Source organism: Haliotis cracherodii, unplaced genomic scaffold (genome assembly GCF_022045235.1).
Source record: "Haliotis cracherodii isolate W230 unplaced genomic scaffold, xgHalCrac1.p SCAF_8, whole genome shotgun sequence".
NCBI classification, from domain to species: domain Eukaryota; kingdom Metazoa; phylum Mollusca; class Gastropoda; order Lepetellida; family Haliotidae; genus Haliotis; species Haliotis cracherodii.
In genome coordinates, this window is record NW_027266341.1 from 11044346 (window position 1) to 11068759 (window position 24414).

At 38.9% G+C, this 24414-nt stretch overlaps 1 protein-coding gene across 4 annotated transcripts in view; it reads right to left on the reverse strand.

Annotated features, from left to right (window-relative positions):
* The window catches only part of LOC139449888 (teneurin-m-like), a 232840-nt gene extending 209685 nt beyond the window's left edge, over positions 1-23155 (reverse strand). Inside the window, exon 1 of one of the 4 annotated variants that reach the window (XM_071231465.1) lies at positions 23089-23155. The gene's annotated coding sequence lies outside the window, so the exon portion shown is untranslated. Of the gene's footprint in view, positions 1-957; positions 968-5332; positions 5348-9380; positions 9494-23088 lie in introns of those variants that run through there. The other 3 variants (XM_071231467.1, XM_071231469.1, XM_071231470.1) reach the window with 3 other exon arrangements.
* Between the last annotated feature and the right edge of the window lie 1259 nt (positions 23156-24414).

Here is a 24414-nt window from a genome sequence, read left to right on the forward strand (position 1 = left end):
TTGCTTTGGGGTGGGCAGGGGTTTGTGTTGCTGGGACGAAGCAGCATCACTGGCACCCAGGATTGACTTCACTTATTGCGCTTATTGAGGAAATAAAATTAGGCTTGAGTGAGTGAGTGAGTGAGTGAGTGAGTGAGTGTGAGTGATGTTGAATATAGCTTCTTAAAATCTCGGGAAAAACATTTCTTTCCGCCATTGGAAAGATAGACAGCTGAACCATCTGCCTACCTGCATTGACTTCTCACCATAAATGGCTTACCCAATACTGATTTGAAATTACACACACTGCAAGGGAGACAACCTTGCACAATTCTATTATGCCCATATTGATCCTAAACACACACTGCAAGTAATTTGCATGCACTACAAAACAAGCAGATCAATTATTGTTTACACATTCACAACAAAACAAACTACCATGCAATTATGACTAGTCTTTGGACAATAATAGTTTCCTAAATCATCACACATTATTAAGACCTATTTCCAGAATTACATTTATCAATATTATGAATTGACATTAGTAGAGGATGTAGGATAATTCATACATTGAAAGTAGTAAGGAATCAATGAGAGCCCATGGAGTATGTTCCAAAAAAGATATCATCTGAATCAGACATATGGCGATATCATAGGGTCAATCCAAATTGGGATTTGATCTTGCCGCAAGTGTAGATGGTTAAAACAGATATACATCAAGTAAGCTTCCTACATCAAAGAACATTTCTAGATATTTATCAGAGGTATGGAAAATCAATGACCAACTTTGCTAACTTGTGAGATCATTGGTTAAAAAATAGAAAATCAGCTTTAGTTGCATGTGGACAACTTTAGAATTAAGAAGGCCTTTCGTCAATTTGATAAAACATTCTGCATAAGTACTAACAAAAGCAATGAAAAATTGTTAACATTTTGAGTATGACCAATCAAAAGTATGGCAAGGTATTGTTTACTTACTTGTTCTGATTTTGATCCCACTTTAGGACATGCTCTCTGATTGGTGCCATGAGACTACCCTGACACCAGTTGCACCACATATTGTTAGAAGTCATGGCAGATTGCACTAGCTGCTCAGAATGTATGGTTTTCATTTCATAACGGCCAAGAAATGGAAGAATTCATTAGTCGTGGTGGGAAAAGCCATGGAGATAAGAAAACAGATTCCTCAACATCGAAATGAAAATCATCAAGAGTAAAAGACAGATTTTGTTTAAAAAAACACAGTTTTGGTCAATAAGCTGAACAAGTAGAGTCTGTCCTTGGACAAGTTAACTTTCACTGTTTAGTTGTCCAGAGACAAGTTGACAATTTTTACATTTCCCCATCCCGTGTTATACAATTTGGCAACTGATTTGATGGGACTACTCAAGTAGTCATACTCAAGCAGATAACACATATGAAAGTCAAACAAAAATATATTTCAATCAACCTGTTATCATCAATCATATATTGTGTTAGAAGCAAAAATGTCATACACATATTCAGCCACAGGCTTGTCCTCTTGGTTCAAGAATGTCTGTCGATAGTCTTCTATGATCCAGACCAGAAGTACATAGACAGCGACCACATCATACCCAACAACACATCTGTTCATGAATATCCCGGAAACCACACAATACGTAATAAACATTTGTTCCAAGATGCAAGTTTACCAGCCGTACAATCCACCCTAATAGTCAATTCCGCCCTGTCCCGAAATCCATCATCTCGTCTACATAACGCGACCAGACATTACATTATTCTTTACAAACCAGATTCGCCCAAATTGTCCAAATTTTCCGCATTTATCTCGTCCATCGCAGACTAAGGGGAATTTTCCAACCGACTGGGTAATTCCCGAACACCATAGAAAAGGCAAGGGGAATGTATTCCCAGTCTGTGAGGGATGCACTACCTAAACTCTCCCAGGAGGAAATAAATATCACCCACGAGAGTCAAGGAAGAGTTGGCTTGCAAGAAAACACATTACAGGGCCAATCCACATTAAAAACATCCCGCTGTGGAGAAAGCTAAACAAATCACAAGCACATGCTTGCTGTACATTACGCAATAACAAAGAGTGATAAGTAGAGGCATCATGTGAGATGAACATGAAATAAATGCAAGCAGTACTCGAGGAGCTTGTAACATGTTCTGTGAAGGCAGAGATCATACTGGGATTGGTGAGACTTTTCTAAAAGGGGGCCATTGCTCCACTGTCTGGTGTCTTGTATACCTGCAAGGAGTACTCGAGCTTGAAACAGAACATGTTTATTGTAGGCGGATATTTTATTTGCATTGATGAGACACTTTTTAAAGGGGAAACTTGCTGCAGTGTATTATGTCTTGTGTAAATGCAAGCAGTACTCAAGGAGCTTGTCGCAGAACACGTTCTGTCATCTCATGCTTCTGTGTAGGCAGACATCGTACTTGGATTGGTGAGACATTTCTTAAAGTGGAACCATGCTTCTGTGTAGGCAGAGATCGTACTTGGATTGGTGAGACATTTCTTAAAGGGGACAATGCTCCACTATCTGGTGTCCATGTCCTGTCTAGCTCCAGACCTTGAAAATCAGTGTCCAGTATGAAGACATTGTCTCTGTGTAATCTCTAACTGATAGACTGACATTCATCATGAAAATTCATTTAGAAAACCAAAAGAGCTTGATGTGGTTGACATGATTGAAACTTGGTCCAAGTCTAGTCCAGCTAGCCCTGACAGGCCTCATTCAGGGAGTCTTATTCCAGTGGAGAGGGGATATTGTGTAAGCCAAACCAAAAATCTGAATTTAATCTGAAATTACATACATACATACATACATACATACATACATACATACATACATACGTACGTACGTACGTACGTACATACATACATACATACATACATACATACATGTGCAGCGGTCATAAACAAGAAATTGTATGATAGTTCAGTTTTTGTTGATGTGAAATGACACTTTCGTTTGTCAGATATTCAAAATGAAATATAATGCAATTAACATGAAACTCAATAAATGAATGGACCAAAATGAAGTGAGTTGACTTTAACACCTACAGTTTTTCAGTTTTATCACAGCTTCATTATGGGAGGAGAGTAGTATTCCTGTCTACAACATCAAACTTTAGATGTTTACATGTTCATCACAATGCAAACAAGCCTATGATTGAGGGAGTATGGCTTTATGCCACTTTTAACCATAATCCAGCAATATCAAGGCGGGGGACACCAGAAATGTTCCCATGTGGGGAATTGAACCTGAACCCTCGACAGGACAAGAGAATGCTGTAACCACTTGGCCACCTCACCACCCCTTCTGTCTATCAGCTTAATGTATACACAGACAGTACACCTTTGTCTCTGAGGTGAGTGAGCATCATTGAGCAACATTCCAGCAATGAGGGTAGGGGAAACATTGTGGGGAATCAAACTCCGACTCTCAGCATGATGAGCTCATACATCTTGGCTACCTCGTCACCCCTCAACCAACCCAAAAGCTTTTTTAATTGTTGTACATTTCAAAATGACACCAAATTGAATTGCATGTCTAAAATTGTATGATTTGCACTATCTGAAATTAAAACAGTTTTCTCTAGACAACTGAGTCCTCCATTTCACATTGCAAAGACCTACCATGTCAAATATTCTGTCACTCAATGGTCCATATGTTCCTGTGTACCGTCTGTTTTTACAGCACCACATCACGACAGACATGTACGTGGAGGTCAGCTGTCAGTCTAGCGATACCAACAAATTACCATTAACACATTATCACCTCATTACCATGGCAATCCATTTCTTTGATTAATTCTTCTAACACCTTTGACCAATTATCACCTCTATTATCCCATTATTCCGACAATCTACCACACATTTAGATCCTAGCTGTGGACGTTTCACTCACTGTCTACAAGGGCAACTTCAAACCCAGGATAAACAACGACCATTTAGTCTGAGAGAATTACAATGGTGTGTCAACCAACATCTGCAATTACTTACAAAGGAGTCACACATTTTCATCGTCACAAAATGCTAGCTGTTGATGTTTGACGTTTGTTTTAAATGGATTAACCCTAACCTTAAACCTGATCTTAAGTCAATCTAAACCACACCTGTCACTGATCTCCTTCAACAACCTCCGTGAAGATCCGGGGTAGAATAGGTCTTCAGCAACCCATGCTTGCCGTAAAAGGCGACTATGCTTGTCGTAAGAGGCGACTAAAGGGATCGGGTGGTCAGACTCGCTCACTTGGTTGAAGCATGTGATCAATCCCAATTGCGTGGATCAATGCTCTTGATATCAATCACTGGATTGTCTGGTACAGACTGCCGTCATATAGCTGGAATATTGCTGAGTGCGGCGTAAAACAACCAACCAAACAACCAACCAAACAACCAACCTTCAACAACACAACTATGAACACAACTATGCATCATCATCATCATCATAATAATCATAATACTGCATCAGCCAACTATCATCATAACTCCCACCTATCATCACCAACAGCATTTATAAAGCATCATAATCTTCCATTACTGTCTTTATAACCATCTTTATCACAACAATCTTTGTCATCATCATCACACACATAATCAGTTCAAGCATCATGGCTGTACTCCCAATGTTCTATTCGTCAAAACAACCCACTCTCTCACACAAATATTCATCACTTGTTCATCATTATCATGACTGTAATCAATGATGATGATGATGATGATGATGATCATCATCATCATCGTCTACCTGCTTGAAAACCTTCGGCACAATGTTCCCTACAGCAACATTTGGGTAGAGATTTCTGGATGTGTGATTGCTTTCATGTAAACAAACATGGCTGCAATTAATTTAGCATTGACTATTTAAGGCTTCACTCCTGGATTGTATTCCTTCACTATTTCAAAACTTACTTTAGTGAATGAAAAAATGTCTTTTACTTTGATTCTTTTCAAAATGTCATTATATGAAAAAGAAATTATTACTTTCATGTGATACAATATCACAAATATCATACATCAGGAAAAAGAAATATGTCTTAAACTTGTCAAAGGCTTATGGTCCTTATTTATGATATTTATGATACACAAACACACTCGGCTAATAATCTCAATTTATCAGATGACCTGTAGGACTACCACGCATCCTACAGCTCCACACATCCTACAGCTCCACACATCCTACAGCTCCACACCTCTCCAAGCCATCAAGGTGTTCGGCCTTGACCTCTAGCACCTACGCAGAACACAAACACCCCACCAAACCATAAGCAAAGAACCAATTTCACAGTAAATGACTTAATAAAACAAAATTAATTCACAATACAACCTTAACATTATTAAAAACATACTCACAAAATTAGCACAATTGTTACCATCCCATTCACAACTACTGCTAATTGCCGAGCACTAGAAAATTGTGTTATATTATCCAAAAACCGGAAATAGCAATGCTAGACTAGGCTGGACTCGCACCACCGTCTGGGGCTGCCTCAACTCCACCTGGGGCACTGCTACTTCTAAATATGTATGTGATTATCATTCATAAAGGAAATTGGCTCTTGGGCCCTTGGGATAAGTGGACATAGAGCTGGCAACATATGCAAAATACAGAGTGTCAGCACATGTTACACAATTTGCATATTATTTTCTAGTCATTCCAATTTGCCTTTTCTGCAACACACTTATGACAGACATAGTCACACTGACAAGTGATTATAAATAAAGTATTATCAAAACATTATGTATTTTGCAAAGAGCTGTTTAATACAGTGATAAACAGTTACAGTATTATTGTAAGGGGAAACACGATACCTAAATTCAGACATTTTGAGTGATACATTCATTAAATATCCATAGCGACCATGAAAATATTGATCAATATTCATGGATGAAATAAAAGGATTTAGGTATATCCTACACACAGCTGTATCTACTTAAATAAAAAAAGGTCATAAATGTTTACTTAAGGATATATTATGAGTTGCCAGACACTACCTAGGATACATATATTACAGACCTATAAAGCTGCAAAGAAAATATTGATAACTATTCATCAATAAACAATGACGGTTTTGCAAATAGCAGCATCTGTATCTTATTTCAACATATCTGTGTTAATGTCCATATCCCACCAGTATAAGGAGCAGTAGGACACAAACAGTTGAATTATAGTCACTGTTCATGGATCACTTACAAAATATTGAATTAATAACAATTTCCAAATTATGGGGTTCATAAAACAATTCCTAAAAACAATAATGAATAATTCTCGACATACAGAATTAATAACAAATTCTCAAAATCAACTAAGTGCATAAGTTCCGAAACATAGGCTGAAAAAATACAATTTAAGAAAAATAGGATCAATAACACAAATTCTCAAAAAATGAGAATGTTTGGGCAAATTCCCCCCACATTGACTCTAATATCAGCCTCTATTCTTCTATGGCCGCAGTTTATTCAGAAATCATTGAATAATGCATATTCCTTTAAAAGTAATGCCCTTCCTATTAAGCTGTAAACTGACGTCAATTGCTGAACACCTCAATAATACTATGTACAGTAGACAGAGCTGAAACAACGTCCAATTATGAAAACCAGTTCCACAGTACATATGCCCTATTTAGAAACATGTGAAAGTTTGACACTTTAATGACGACTGCAATCCAATAAAAGGGGCCATTCAAAGACCACAAGAGGAGCCCACACAGAGCTGAAACACACAAACTTCTCCCTGTATGTGCCGATCATGATAAGACATGCCAGCGGCGAAATATACATGAACCAGCTGATTGCATTCCATTTTTATACTATGAACAAAATAAAATTCATTTCCATTCCTTTCATCTTAACACTTTTAAACATTCGATAAGGGGTTCATGAAGATGCCTTTAATCTTGGTAATATCAGAAAATTGTTGGCTTGATGGAAGCATATCTATGTCTGATATTCTAGGATTAGCATACCAGAGTGAGCCCCTTCTAATGGACACAGAAAGGGTCTGTGTATTAATTCAACAGAACTCTGATAATGACAAATTATTTCTTTGACAAAATTGAAGTAGTCACATCGTTTTAAGAGTCCTATATTCATTTGTAGGTATTGTTAAGTGCATCCAGATGCATTCTGGGAAGGAAATACTCACATGAAAATATTAATAATACATTCATACACTTTTTTCACATTTGTAATATTTTTTGCTGATTATATTCGTAATTACATAAATCATACTCATTAATATTTCTTTGTGAAATATTGACAGAATCATTACATCACGTGAACCCTTTTCTACTCCCTCATCACAATGAACACAACATCGATATCAGGAAAATTGTTAAGGCTTTCAAACTTTCACATCACACTAAATCAAATGGCAGTATGTTTGCAACTGCCTATACAGAACTGATCATTTGTTTTCTATAACAATAAGAATTTAATCAACATAAAGATAATTGAAAATTTAAAAAACATTTAAAATCTCTTGAAACATCAGACAGAACTCAAGCAAACATGACTCCAAAACATGCCTCAAAGGCAACTTCTGTCAAATGTATTTATTTTAACATTTTCCAGAAATATCTCAAATTTATAACAATGTTTCAAATGAAAAACTTCCAAAACATGCACACATTAGCAATGCATCATTAACAAGCATAACTTCATCAACTTCCACCCCCTCACTCCCACCCCCTCACTCTCACCCCTGCCCTCACGCCCTCCATCAACCATCACCCCCACCCACTTGGCCCTACCCTAGGCACCAGTCCTCTCCTAACAACAAGAATATACAACAGAGCTTCATAAATAAACTGCGTAGATGATGCACACAGACCCTGCCCCTTCATCCAGGACTGCTGAGGCAAGGGGTGTCAAAACACTTCTACACACAACCGGCAGTGTTTTTCTCTGTCCCAGCTTATCCTGGAGAAGGACCATGGTTGGAGTAGATTGGAAGCTTGATAGCCTGCTATCTGGGAAGTTTTACACAACAAGGGGGTTGTTTTGAGAAACAGAAAGAGACAGGGGGGAAGAAGGTTACTTGACACCACCCGAGGGGAACGAGGGGAACGAGGGGAAAGGAACAGTACGGCTGACATTTACAATGAGGGACCAGGTTATGAAAATGCAGGTTTTCTTGATGCAACAAAAATAAGCTTATTGCTACAAAAATAATGTCATAAATATAGCTCCAGGTAAAATGTCCTGCCAACTTCCTCTGCACTGCGCAGAAATGAATTATCTGAACGTGAATCACTCAGTGCATAGATAGGCTAAAACCCCTAATAGACAATAAAGGACAGGATATAACAGTATTTCAATACTAATAACAATACAAAATCTAATAAAACCCTCAAATAGCCCTAAAATACAAGTTCTGCAAACCTTGCTACAGTAGATCCGTGGACAGGTTATCAAATCACACACAGGTGTAGCGACTCATCTTTCTCTCCAAAAAACACACAACAGACTTGACATACCTGTGGTGACCAACAAATAACAATACAAAATCTTATAAAACCCATAGCCCAAAAATACAAATTCTGCAAATCTTGCCACGCTACAGGTCCCATCCCACACCATGAGCATCTCACACACAACCTGACCCGTGAAGATCCGGGTAGAATAGGTCTTCAGCAACCCATGCATGCAGTAAAAGGCGACTAATGGGATCGGGTGGTCAGGCTCGCTGACTTGGTTGATGCATGTCATCTATCCCAATTGCATGGATCGATGCTCATGATATCAATCACTGGATTGTCTGATCCAGTCTCGATTATTTACAGACAGCCGTCATATAGCTGGAATATTGCTGAGTGTGGCATTAAACAACCAACCAACCAACCAACCAATCACACACAACACTGATGTTCTAACTGCTCCTTGCATTTGTCAGTTACCCATGTACATATCATATCTAGCAATGTCAATATCTTGTACATATCATCAATCATGCAGATAGCCCTACATTAAAAGATCTCGCTTTTATAACAAGCCTACTTCGTCTTTCAAATCCACACCAATGATATACTTCCATTCAACATTACAGATCGTAATTTTCTTCCTTGAACTGTATAGTATCATATTTCCTTATCTTACACGCTATTATGAGCTTGATATTAGAAGATTACTATCAGTCTCATATCAGATATTTATCACGGTCTTCAAACAGGAATCCATTATGATTAAAAGAAAGAATCTGGGTCATACTTAAGCAAGTGAAAGGGAAATTGGCACCGATCTCATTGTTGGAGCCAAAATAGCACATTGGTTGGGATAGCCACATATTTTGGTTATTGGCATAATTGCTTTGACACATTAGAAGGCAAGGATGATTTGTTAAAGCAATATTGGTTTTACACTTACACAGGGCAATGGGCAAGGGAGACGGAGGTGTACTTACACGAAGGAAGGGAAATGAGAGAGCTGTAATGTGCGTCACCGGCTTGAAATAGCCGCACTTATGGAGGAGATAGGTGTAGTGCCTTCACGTTGTTACAAAGGTAAACACAATCCTCCGACAGCCAGAAACATCATATCACAAAATCCACACACCGGATCCTTGGAACAAGTTTAAAAAATGTCTGCATGAGATGAGCGTGGTGGCGATATCAATCACTCAGCTGATTGCAAATTGTCGTCACTGTCACCAAGTAAAGCCAACTCACGGCTAAGTAATCAAAGCGTTAGCCTACAATGTCATAAAACTCATCTGTATCCATGCCAAGGGATGCTAACCCACTCGGTCCATCATTCAGCCAATCACAAGGGTCCTTTCAATCATGACCTCTGACCTTAATTTGGATGGGATACACTACTCACAGACTGAGATGGCACCTATCGGCAGAGTCATTTGCAGGAAGGTTGATAAACGGAGTGGAGGACTGCGGCGGCATCAGTAACTGGAGACTCCCTCTGTTCTGCACTCCATATCCTAAACAATACATCAGAACCCAGCCTCACTGGGTCCGCAAACAACATTGGCCTCTTTGGACCCTGCCAGGGATGAAGCTGAAGCAAGCCATGACAATTAGCGCTGGGCTGCTAGGTGAGCCTCCTGCCTCACAATAGATGAAGGCTGGGGGGGACAAATAACACTGTGGTAACATACAAGATTTATCACTGTCAAACTTTGGAATTATCATGGCACAGCAGTGAGGGGATCGTCCCATGTCGGGAGGGGTGAAATTGGGGATAAACAAACAGCTCTGTGTTATCTGAACCGGGTTCTTATCTAATATTACCACATGTATACAGGTCTTGGTATACATTACCCCATTGTATACACTCAATAAATGTCACTTCAAGATGTGTATACAGCCAGCTGCAAGCACGCTGAGTTTGTTTGCCATGTATTCAATACTGGATGGTATGTTGAGTTGATACCAGCCAACCGTAAACTGATTTCTTCATAAACCTTTTACGACTGGAATTACAGAAATCATTTCAAGGGTTTGTTTGAAAGGTAACTCAGTAATATTCATCAAACAATCTTTTATCATACCAACATGACTGGGAAAGGTTAGTTTCAAAGTCTGAATATTGAATAAGTAAAAACTTTGGGGTTTTAAGAGCAGGTGCTTTTTTGTCGTATACTCAAAATCCTCTTTGAACATGGAGTACAATGAAAACATGCATCTATCAATGTCAGACTGAGGAACAAGAAGCAGATCTGTGCTTGATCCACTTGCTGCTGCCACTGTACTTGTCCTTGATCTTACAGCCTCCTCCTCCATAGTCTCCTGGATGGAGGAACACTTGTCTGCCTGGTGAATGGAAGGTGGGGGATTCGATTCCCGGATGCATCCTTGCTGCTGAACTTGTCCTTGATCTTACAGCCTCCTCCTCCACAGTCTCCTGGATGGAGGAACACTTGTCTGCCTGGTGAATGGAAGGTGGGGGATTCGATTCCCGGATGCATCCTTCCAAAAGACTTTAAAAGATGGTACTTGTTGTTACCCTGCCTGACGCTCGGGATTATGGGGCTAAAACAGGAACAGCCGACAGCATATCATGTTGGAGTGGGGTATCCATGTTAAACTGATGCATTGTATCTGTTTTAGGCAAGCGGTAACTTAATTAGTCCAGACTTGTACAAGCAGAGACACACATGCATGCACATTGCTATTTAAGTGCAATAATCTTGAATATGAAGTTAAAACACCATTTCACCTCACCTCTTGATATTACAACATGCAGTGCCTGCCTGGGAGAGACGGATCAGCGGCTCAAGGCTTCATCATGTCAGGTCACAGTGACATCAGCAAGTTTAGAGCACAAATGCATGACGAAATTTAAGACAATACTTGCATATTGTGTTAAACTAATTAGCATTTAGATAACACATACACATTTTTATTGCCATTACAAGGCCCTCTTTCAGTTGGTTGGTTTGTTTGTTGTTTAACGCCGCACTAAGCAATATTTCAGCTATATGACAGCAGTATGTGAATAATTGAGTCTGCGCCAGACAATCCAGTGATTCATGAGCATCGATCCACCCAATCCCGTTTGTCGCCCCTTACGACAAGCATAGTCACCTTTTACGTCAAGCATGGGTTGCTGAAGGCCTATTCTAACCCGGATCTTCACAGGTCTCTTTCACTAGAAATGGGCTTAAAATATTGCACCCATGAGGGTATCAAACATACGCCTTTGGTGTGCCGACTGAAGGCTTTAACCTCAATGCTATCCTACCAGGTACAATACATACATTACAGCAGAATATAAGTGTTTTCACAGTCTGTAAGACTAACCTATCTGTTTGCCTACATCTTCAGGTGTTGGATTATTCTGTTTGGTTTTATTCCTCAAACAGGTACTCTGTACACGAACCGTGATAAGGTGTGAATATTATTAACCACAACATAAACCTAACTCTCTCAAGATACGATTGACAAATACATTGCACTGATCAATATCCAATTTTTTACTGTCAATATTACACATTTTTTTAAAGATTATTTCATGTTAAACGATCAAAGAGAAAATATTGTGACAGAGAAAGCTGGAAATTAAATTTAAGGCACCCAGAGCTGTGATGATGAAATTTGGTGAAACTTGATTTGGCCTTCTCCAGGAACTCGTCCCTGTTCATCTGTCCTCCTCCTAAGATTGCCATCCGCAGCAACAAACTCAAGATTGTCACCTATCACATCCCTTTGGTAAAACAACATTACCCCGAGTTTGGGTTATCATAAGATATCCTACAAATTAAGTAACACACAGCAGCAAGAGCAACATGTTCATCAGCCTGTCACGTCTCCGAGTCCATCAACTTCTCGTGATAGGGAATTGTGGGTAATCTGCCATTAGCTGGGGATGGCCAATGTCTGGAGGTAGATGGGTATACGGAACTGTCACGGTTAATCGTAGGTTGGAGATTTTTATGAGCTCCTGTGTAGGTAGTTTGATAATTTAGTCTCAGGACCTGCCACTTATTGTGTCCTGGATACAATGTAATTACCCCATGTGGATATTGGAGAAGTTAAGTGAGGCGTCTATGGTTACCACAGCAGAAGCAGTGGTTGGTTTGGCCGATGTAGGGCTGTTGCGCTGTGCACTAGGTGTTGTTACTGCCGCTGTGCGCTGTGTCACAGTCACGAGAAAAGCCTTCACTTGATGATTGAAACAAGGCCAACGCGAAGCAAAGCAACAACTAAGAGAAAGCTATCTCACTGATTCATTTCTCATCAACAGTGAAAACATAAAGAAGATGGCTGAAGAACACATATATTTTCACACCATTCAAATATGTTTTTCTCTTTCACAGATGAGTTCGCTCTTAAAATAATCATTATCTTATTTTCATTTTGAAATATTGTTTGTAAGTATGTATATTTTCATAACGATGGGTAGGTGGTTTTTTTTCTAATTCTTTTAATTTTAGCTTGTATGAGAAAATAAGCACACAAGTATATCAAGTCGTTACTTTACTTTCTCTCTCTACTATATACTCCATTAAATCATCCCCGACCTTTTCCCCCACCATCTTGCCAAAGCCTAACAAGCAGTAAAACAAGAACCAAATTAATCCCCCTAATAATAATTTACGATGGATTTATATTGCATGTACCAGCTAATCATTCAAGAGTAACATCTTCTCTCCCACATCTAACATTACCCGGCTGCAGACAGTCTCCTTCAAATAGCAGCTAGTAGCTACTAAGAAAAGGTTTTCACTCAATAATGTATACAAAAATGCTTTGGCATCAAAACCACACAGAGAAAATCATTACTTTCAACATTTACTTCCAGACAAACTACATATGTAGAGTTATCTGACCAAATACCATGAACTTCCATACAGGGAAAACACATTCAACAAAGACATAGCAATGAAACTACAAGCCAGTTTTAAATTAATGATGAGGATATATACTGGGTAGATGCAGGACGTTTGATAAACTGCTCCCACGTCCGCACATAATGGCTACAAAATGATCCCACAACGAGGGAGCTTCCTATAATCTCATCCCAGGATTGCGGAATCTGTCTATTATCGTATGGTGTAAAAACTACAAAATGCTCTCCCAAAATCCTCCCAAGGGAGATAATTACCATCACATGCCAAAATGAAGTGACCTCTAGAAATAAGATTACAATAACTAGATTACGTCAGCCGATAGTTTTTCCACATTTAGCTTGTTCGTTGCGTATGCTCATTAAGTCACTTGGTGCAAGTACTTTGTCTCCCACATTTTATTCCAAAATGCACTTAATTCTGATTAAATGTTAATAAGTTATTCATACATCAATATTAAGTTTTTGTTTCCAAATGTGTGAAAACACTTCCCATGTTCCATATTGGGTGAATGTTAGTACAGGGGCCGTATCAATAGTTAACTAAAAAATAATTCAACAATATTGTCATTTTTAAATCTTTAATTGACAGGCTCACATAAATTACCAGACAATCAAATGCTTTTGCTTTTTGATGGAGATAATAATTCATTATTGAAACATAAAATTGTGGAAATATTTATGACATGATCCCTTATAATATATGAATGGAAGTCAATAGAAGACCTTCATTTACTGCAGGCTTTATTATTTCTAAATGAAGCTGGGGAACATGATCTCCAGAAACACTTAGTGTAATCCGACACTGGTAATTTATAACGATAAAAGCTAAACAGCTAAACAGCTGTTTGTGCTGACAGAAATAACCAGGAGAAAAAACAATTAGACATTAAATATCAATGATCAATCCACATAGATTATGACTGTTGTCACACACCTGTCTCCTAAATAAACTATCCATCATTCAAGTCATAAAAGGTAAACAATAACACTGTAACTTAATTAATGAAAGCACTAAAACGTCAAAATACATCAACACCTTTGAATATCTTATCAGAATAACAAGTGACACTTTCACACATTGAATAGTCTTACTCACATAGTGCCCATGGAGAAATTTACAACTTATATGTAGTCTGCCTCCCAGACCCTAGAGAATAAATTTGAAAAGGAGTCCAACATGTGGAATGATCGAGCAAGTTGATTAAGATATTGTTATCATTTCATTTTGTCGATAGATATTTCTAAATAAGAGAGAGTGAGTATGGTTTCAGGCCGCTTTTAACAATATTCCACCAATATCATGGTGGGGGACACCAGAAATGGGCTTCACACATTGTACCCACATCGGGAATCAAACCCGGGTCTTCGGCGTGACAAGCAACGCTTTAACCATAAGGCTACCGGACTGCCCCTCTAAATAAGATAACTCTAGTTCTGGGACTAAATGTCAGTTTATTTTATCTGTAGAAACATTTGTTTGCGACCACATACTTCTTCCTAATTCAGCTCATCTAAAAATATTTAAGAAGAAAAACATACATTGGTACTGTGCTATACATTGATACTGAGGTTGGTTGGTTGGTTGTAGACTAACATATAGTCTCTGAAATGAACATATCATACAGAAAATAAAAATCTAATAAAAAGGGAGCCCAGTGATTCTCTTCATACTGCAGTAATCTAGACTTGCCAAACATTATAGACTTGCATGGGCTGTAGTTGATATAAATGTATCAGGGTCTGTAAGACAGACTAGGTTGGTTGCCACATTTAGCAATAATCCAGCAACATCCCGGCATGGCCCGGGACACCAGAAATGGACTTCACACATTCTACACAGTTTGTTTTGTGGGAAAACAGTATTTCATTTTAATATTTTATATGCAAATCAATATCTCTATGAATGACAGTATCTGTAAAGTTGTTTACATTCGAAACAAGTCTACACTGAAGAGATGGTCTTTTCAGCCATAACCTTAGAGTTTTTTCAACAAAACAAGTCTTCTTTGGATGAAGAGTGACACGGGAAGGAGGTGGCTGTGTAGAGAAGCAGAGGCAGCCAGGTGCTTGTGCTGAAGGAGTTATTTGAATTTATTAATCTTCATCAATCGTATCCAATGTTCACCAATTTACTGGTTGACATGCCACAAGTCGGCGTAATGAAGAACATGTCTACACATGGAGGCCATTACACAGTTTGTGTTTCATGCTAGTTTTGTACGACACACCAGACATTTTTCAATCAAGACAGGGAAAAGCCTCATGTTGGCTTGAGTGTAAAAGATTGCAGATGAAGAGGAGCGATTACAAAAACGTTTATTTATCTAACAGGGCTCAATTTTTATATAAACATGCACTAGTGCAACCTATTATTGAGAAATGTTACCTGATATTTATGTCTACATGCACCAAGTGCATTAGTCTGTTATACAGATCCTGATCAAATATATCCAATACAGCCCATGCAAGTCTATAATGTTTGGCAAGTCTAGACTACTGCAGTATCAGGAAGAAAGTCTCTGGGCTCCTTATTATTATATTTTATAACCATAAGTTAACAACTGTTTTTTTCTGTAAAATATGTTCATTTCAGAGACTAGATGTTAGTCTTGTTAGTATGAGAACTGATTTTAGTCTACAAGTGCATGTAAAAAGAATTCTGATTATTGTCTGACCAACCCTTACTTGTCCAGTCTTTGAACACACTCAGTACCTCTAAGCATTATTCACCACACTACATCACTAATTGCTGTGTTAGGTGTAATCCACAACACAATCATCAGAGATCTGAGACAGTACTTATTTAGTCTAGTTTATGCATCTATGATTCAACTTTGATAAATCTATGGGACCAGGGAGCAACCTTGTTTACTCTGGTGCAAATAGATTTGCATACCAACAAGCACCTGGTACAAGTACCGTATTTTCTTGAGTATAGTGCACACCTAAGTATAAGGCGCACCCCCCTCAAGCATATACAGTATTTTGGAGAAAAAAATGTTTTTGAATATTATGTGCAGAAAAAAATTACCCCGTACCTCTTCAGCGAATTCCCAAAAAACGAAAGGGTGATAGGAAACTTTGTCAGTACAAATTTGAAATTTGAAATACAAAAATCACCAGACATGTGAATTTACCATTTCAGTTGTTTTTTTTGTTCTGCTAGGCATTGTTTTACATCCAGGGATTAAGATTACCTTGTGTATTTTCTCATAAACTAAGCTGGAAACAGCAATCAGCTGTACACACATTTTCTTGGAATCTACCGGTGATTCGGTTAAAACTTACCCAATGATATAACTATAAAGGATTTTGATGCCAGGATTGGAAAAAATTGAATCTGAAACTATTTTTTTTTTCGGGAATAATATGTTCCAATATCTTGTTATATAAGTTGCAGCTTTTACTAAATATATTTAAAATAATAATAAACCTAAGCACAGAACTTAAGTGCAGCTGATCGCTATTGCCAGTTAGTTTTTTCACATGGAACAATTTGACCAGTCACCATCGAGGCTCCCGCGCACGTGATCGCAAGAAGTACATGTTGACATAGAATCGTCAAACTACAACAAATATGACTTTTAGCGAGTCAAAGTATGGCATTTATGATATATGTATCCATTCTCTGTCCATGACATGCACCCAGGTTTTTCAGGTGATCAATTGACTTGCCTTTGCATGTATTTCTTAAGGGATACGCTCATCTGGTACATACGGTATCGTCACTATTTAGTAATGATTAATAAACACAGCCTTATGATGTAATCGGAATCGTACAATGGAGCTGTATTCTCTGATGTTTACATAGGTTTTGGTTTAATATATATATCATTGTATATTCCAAGTGATGGTGGGGGCGGTCGGGTAGCCTAGTGGTTAAAGCGTTCGCTCGTCACGCCAAAGACCCGGGTTCGATTCCCGACATGGGTACAATGTGTGAAGCCCATTTCTGGTGTCCCCCGCCGTGATATTGCTGGAATATTGCTAAAAGCGGCGAAAAACCATAATCACTCACTCTAAGTGATGGTGTAGAACTGGGGTAGCTGGACATCCTGTCTTGAGACTGGCATGGCGGGATGGAAAACCCAGCCAACTGAACACAATATAGAGCTGCAGTAGAGATGTCGCATCATCTGGATGTCTTCAGTACCATTAACTCTGGCTACTGGCACTTACCATTGGTGCTAACTATTGGCACTATTCCTGCCACTTGTTTTGACAGCACCCCCTTCACCCTGCGGTCATTATCTGGGGGTTATCTCAAACACGACCAAGCTGTTTATGATCTTATCCTCCCTGGCATTCCAGCCTGGAACATTCCTGGTCCATGAGAAACAACTTGCAGAGGTGGGACACAGAGTAAGACATTTTACCCTCTCTCATCTTAATGCCATTTGAGTGTGTGTACATAATCAGCTTTGGTAATATCAGTCTTAGGGTTACTGATTACTGATTTTTCTTTAACGGAAAATTTGAATATTATGATGATTTACTCCCACTAACAACATCTTTAACAGTCTCAATAACACTGACCATAGTTTCCCTCCATGTCAGTAATCCAGACATCATAATGTAAACCAGAAACACAGTAACCTTTCCTTATTCCTTACTGCTTATAATAAATGCCATATAGACTTTTGAGAAGGCCCCTCTCTGGAACACAGATGGAATCAGAATGACCAGCCCGGGAGCAGTGGTCAGTCCCAGATGCCGACCTAGACAAACATTGACCTCAAACCAGGGCCAGAATCTCAGAGCGCATTACCAAAAACAGAGGAATCAAAAACAAGATTTTATCATTGCAGAGATAAGCCCTGGAGTCTGTACCCACTATCTCCAAATCTAACCTTTGTCCCTCGAGTGTTCAGCTTTAATTGGAAACTGGATATAAGTTTCATGCTGCTTTCTTGACAACTATCCCCTGATCACCGATTTGAGAATACCAGCTTGAAATCGGGAATATTGTGGTGTGGTCCCTCTCGATCAGATATTTCATGACCTGTCAAAAGTTCCTTAGCCTGCATCAAACACTGGATCAAATTTTTGGAAAGTCTCTTGAATCTGTTTCCTGAATGAGGGTCCTGACATTAACTTTAAAAGCGTTAAATCTGACAGCATTGTTTAATTTTCACACACTCTCAAATCATAAAGATAAAACTGTTTAGCATCAGTAGAGATGCCTGATTAGGTTTTTGGACAATCAAATACTTTCCTATTGGAGGGATTGGTAAGAACTTTACAGGAAGAAGGACATTACAAAGGTATAATAAATTCTGAGAATCCCATCTTCTGTGTCCATTTCATGTCAGCTATACAAAATGGCAATGTGGTGAAGTGAGTCTGACCATAAAATTCTTCAGAATGTGTCAGTTTTAATCCCTTTTAGGACATTTTTCAGACATGAAGGGTTGGTTTACATTGTGAATATTTAACCAAATCAATTCCACTTCACTGATGGACCCTTCATTTCATCAAAGATAGATAATCGTTGATTCTTTATGTCCCCAAACTATTACACCATGACATCTCCAGACTATATGGAGCCATACGTTTCAATTGGGAAAATCTACAGGTCACTGAGAAGTTATGTCCCTTGAATGACTTAGTGGATGAGAGTTAACCCCCTTACATAAAAATAGAATTTGATTGATCATTTATACATTTCTTAAAATGTATAGGCTACAACAAATTAGCTGATTTCACCAAAGCCCTTTGAATGCATTCTACATGAACTCGTTGTAATTACTTGAAACCTGCCAATTTTCTAACACCACTGTCCAAATTTTATCCAGATATGAAACTCATTAAATCCCGAGTCAGTGAGTTAGAATCAATCATACAAGTTAGACAGTATATTGACAACAATATCATAAAACACATCCACTGCACTTTTCTGTCTATTTCACTCTTCACATACGTCTAAGTACAAATGAACTCATGGAGAACCAGTGAGGATTTCTGGGTGGTATGATAGAGAAATTGACATGTCAATCGTAGAGTTGTATATCACACTGAGGTATAGTCCTCTCTTTTTATTACAAAATCCAAAAACGAAGGTCGTATAAGTGTCGACATCAACGAGTTGTCGTGGACATAGTCTCTGAGCCTAGTCTCACTTATCGAGAGGAAATAACCAATAAACGGTAAGGCCCCTGCACCAAGAGCTGTAATTGCTTCTCCAAGTCTGTAATGTCATCAGAGTACAGTCGTTGCAATTCAACATTATTAGATTTAACTCATCTTAGACAATTTGGCAGTGTCCTTATCACACAAAGATTAACTTATCAAGATACACATCAAATTTATGTTATCAATTGTACTGCAATTAATTGAATTGTAAGAAAGAAATTGAATTTCATCCCATTTTTTATTTTACCTCTGCCGAAGTCACGATTGTGTTCATAGCTTTTGATTCAGTTACATCTAGGCGGGTCATAAATACTCGTGCGAATACAATACAAATGTTTACAACAACAGCCCATAAAATGAATTATTTACCAATAATAACAGCCCTTTCTTTTAAAATCACCATGGCAAAAATTCAAACTTTTCAATTTGCACTGAAAACACATTGAGAAATTGAACATTACTTTGAAACCACTTAATGCTTCCCTTTTGCCTACTGCCCCATATTGTGAATAAAACAGATTGAGGAATCTTTTTCCCAAATCAAATCAAATCAAAACACAGCAGAATATAATGCATATCACTCATTTTCCATGTGAATAACAATTTTGTCCAAAACAGAAAATCTTGAAATTTATTACACCTCCGAAATACAAATCATTTCACCATAATGCAAAACCTATGTTTTTCATACCTTAAAAAATACTGATCTGAAACCATTGCTGCCTGACATTTTTGACAAAAAGGTTTACTTGAGAAATCAATATTAGAGTCTGTGTCCCCAGCTGATCAGCTTAGCTCCGATATCATATGATATCACTGCTGACTGTAAGTAAATACCCTACCTGTGGATGGAGTCATCATCATTCTAGATTCAGAAGGAGATCATGTTATCTAATTGGAATGTCCAAGATGGCAACTCGCACAACTGGGTCCAGCAATTTGTTATTTTCTGAAGACATTAGCTCGGAAAAGATGAGTGAATTAATCTTGAATCTGTCTGCCTGCTCTACCTATCAATACCAGCCAATAAAATCCAATTTCCTGCGACCATCTTTGCTAATGTTGCAGCGCCACGGCCACAGTACCTAGCCATGATGGGCAACTGTACACTAGTAAATCAGCAGCTTAATGGCTTCCTGGCAGGCTGACCAGCATATATTGAGAGCAAGGCTTGCAGACTTGCACAAGCCGTTTGCAGATCACCAATAAACACATAACGAAAGCTGTGATCATTACCAGTGTGATTTACACTTGGCTGATGGTGAGATCTACACTTAGGTTATTGGTGGAGGATAATAAAGCTGAGGCGCCAATGGCGAAGGGATCACTCGGGGACTAAATCGTCTGAGAAAGTTGCATGAAGTAAGTGGTGCTCTTTCTAAACATTGCGAGATCAAAGATTTTTATGTCCCTGCGTCTCATATGAGAAGGTCCTCCAATGTGAGAAATGTTTTCTCACGCGTGTGAGATTGGCGTACATCAGGACCAGAGTGTGTGCTGTCATACCGGCAAGTTTCAAGACCCGATGAGGATCAGGCACAAACACCATACATCACTTTCCTCACTATCAAAGTGGCCAAATTGGAGGAAATTGATGTTTAGACATCACTAAAAAGAGTCCCATGATGCATCTGTGTCCTTTCTACATCCAACTGTCTGCCGACTTAATCCAAAAAATATCTACACAATTGACCAAAAACATCTATCGCTTTGGCAGCCAAATTCAAAGAATTCAATCAAGTCTAATGAAATTGATTATCTGAACAATACAGGCGATACCCTGAGAACAGGTCTCGTAAAAAATTGCCAGTAATTGTGCGTCTATCGTAAGTCTCATCTCCGTTACATGTCTGTGTAGTTACAGCGAGGCAGCTACGTGGGAAATAATGACGTATCATAGATTACCACGCTTAGTTGCCAATTGCTTCAAAATTTACCCTCACTCAAGTTGGACGAACCTGCAAATCCACCACATAAAGGTACTGTAGATGTATAACAGGTATTACAACTCAACAGACAAGAAGGTACTGTCATTATCACATCATCATTAGAGTGAGTGAGTTGTAACACCGCTTTTAACAGTAGTCCAGTTATATCACGGCGTGTCAGCTTAATGTGGGAGGAAAGCCCGAAGTGATGAAGGGCTCAGACGTTTATCACTTCTGTGAAACCCACGAGCACGGGTATGGTGCTGACAAACCTAGAAACATAATCGGGGCGAACTGAGATTCGAACCCATGATCTTAGGTTTTTGGCGTCCCCAAAGTACTCAACTTTGAACAGCGAATCGTGGCACCTTAGACGACTGGGCCACCCGTGCCCCCATCATCATTAGAGGTCAGCTTGGTCAACATGAAACAGTGCAAGTGTGTGCATGTTGTTTTTTGCCAAGTCATCACTATTCATCACCCATGGTGTCTAGTGAATAATTGAGTCAGGGACATGCAACCAGATGTTGAGAGCAGGCCACTGGAGACACGATCAGTCAGGTGACACTCCTGTATCCTCATGTTTACAGACTGCAACTCTGGTTACAGAGTAGCTGGATGTGTGACAGTATTCCGCAGCTTGACACCTGAGAGTTTCTTGGGTTTCCTCCCCCCACACTGAAGCACATGTAACGCAAGTGGCACTTCCTTGGGCATGTGACTTTGTTAGAAATATGCTTCTTTTCACCCAGGAGTGAATGGGTACCTGACTATAAACCTTCTTGCATCTCAAAAGAAGCTTGGGTAGTACGGCCCAGGTAGCTGTGTGAGTGAGTGAGTGAGTGAGTGAGTGAGTGAGTGAGTGAGGTAGCAGTGTGAGTGAGTGAGTGAGTGAGTGAGTGGGTGGGTGAGTGAGTGAGTGAGTGAGTGAGTGAGTGAGTGAGTGAGTGAGTGAGTGAGTGAGTGAGTGAGTGAGTGAGTGAGTGAGTGAGTGGTTGGGTGGGTGGCTGAGTGAGTGAGTGAGTGAGTGAGTGAGGTTTGCTCAATGCCACTTTGAACAGAATTCCAGTGACAGGTGCCCTGTGTGAATGCACAGTTCAATCAAGTGATCCTACCACTATGACTACTTAAACAACCATCCCTTATAAAAATACACTGACTGTCACTGACAGCACCATGTCTGGCCACTATATTTTCCCACCGGTTCGCACTAAATAACATGAAGCTCAGGCTGAACCATTCAAAAAATGCGTAATCAAACCGTCGTTAGTCCTTGACAAAAACAGAATGTTTAGTGTCAAATTTGTATTTGTTTTGCAATGTTTTTGAACACAAAACTTTTCAGTGATCATGCGTGAGGCCTTAATTAAGGAAAGATCAATGCAAAAAAATCAATCTGACCCAGTTTCAGTTAAACATGACATTCCATGTGTACACCATTACATGGCCCAAATACACCCTGAAAACAGTGAAATATATTAATATAGTCATACTGCATTCATCAGAATCAAAATTTACAACATAGACAAGGGTGCTGAAGTATGCAAATTTGTAAAATTTCATCAAAAGTCCAAATGTCCAAACTATATTTCCAATGACAAATATTACCCGGGATGATCAAGACCATGTACAACTATCCACTAAAAAATATATATATTAAAATCTGATTTGATTATATAATATTTTATTTTACAAATTGCTTTGTTTCCCTCAGCACCCGTGTGTGGTGCCTCACGGATGTCTTACCATGTAAGAGTTGACTGTATGACGCCAATGCCGCAGCTATTACTTCCACTCACAGCTAAGGGGCGCTGAAATAAACGAGACTGGTGTCAATAGCATGTTAAGACCTCAGATTAATTCTTATCAATTATTACATTAAATTTTCACCTTTCAATTTAAAATCTTAACCGGAGGATCAATGCAGCCTAATTCCCCAAGATTTCTTAGGGTATGACTCACACCGACCGTGTTTTGATTTAATCCGTCGACAGTGTCAACTCGGAAGACTTCTTTACAATGTAACTAGTCAATAATGCAATTACACTGTTTTTCAAGACTGAATTTGTTGAGACGATTATAACCAAGGATTCAATAAACATAATCAACGACGACTTTTATTAAGTTTGGCTTGCGACACCGTATCAATAAGTTTCTGATGGCCTGTGTTAAATAGCAATTATGAATGTCTGACGACAAAGGGCAGCCAATCAAAATAATAAAGTGTATTCATAATTCTTGTGTTTGCTGTGGGAGAAGTAGCACGGTGCTATGATGGAGGTACATTATCTCATATGTGTGCGCACCATGTCAACACGTCCGCCACCACCTGACTTCCACAACATCAATATCACTAGGACCATTCTTATGCAAATGAAGCCACTATTTTCAATGAAAACTAACCTCTACTGGTATGCATGGCCAAATACTCTTTCATCCTTGTGGATTAAATATTATTTCTTGAATTATTATTTTTGAACCATCTTTTATACTTTCATGGCAATCAATTATTATATAGTTATTGACTGAAAAGTGCAATCAATCAGTGAGTGAGTGAGTATGGTTTTACGCCGCTTTTAGCAATATTCCAGTAATATCACGGCAGGGGACACAAGAAATGGGCTTCACACATTGCGGGGAATCAAACCCAGGTCTTTAGCCTGATGAGTCCACGCTTTCACCACTTGGCTATCCCACTGCCCCCAATGTGATAACAATGTGATAACAATGTGATAACAATGTAATTAAATGTAAAAAGTAATAAACCCTGTTCTGGGAACATGGTGTCACACAAGTACTTGGTGCAGTAATGATGTTGTCTGGATAAGTCGGCAACACTGATGAAGCAACAATTCCCATCAATGGGATGCGGGATCACTCGGAATCAACATGGAAGGCTCATCTGCCAGATCCTTTGTCATGTACGAGTGAGTGAATGTGAAGCCAGAGCCATTGTCATGTACGAGTGAGTGAACGTGAAGCCAGATCCATTGTCTTGTATGAGTGAGTGAATGTGAAGCCAGGTCCATTGTCTTGTATGAGTGAGTGAATGTGAAGCCAGAGCCATTGTCA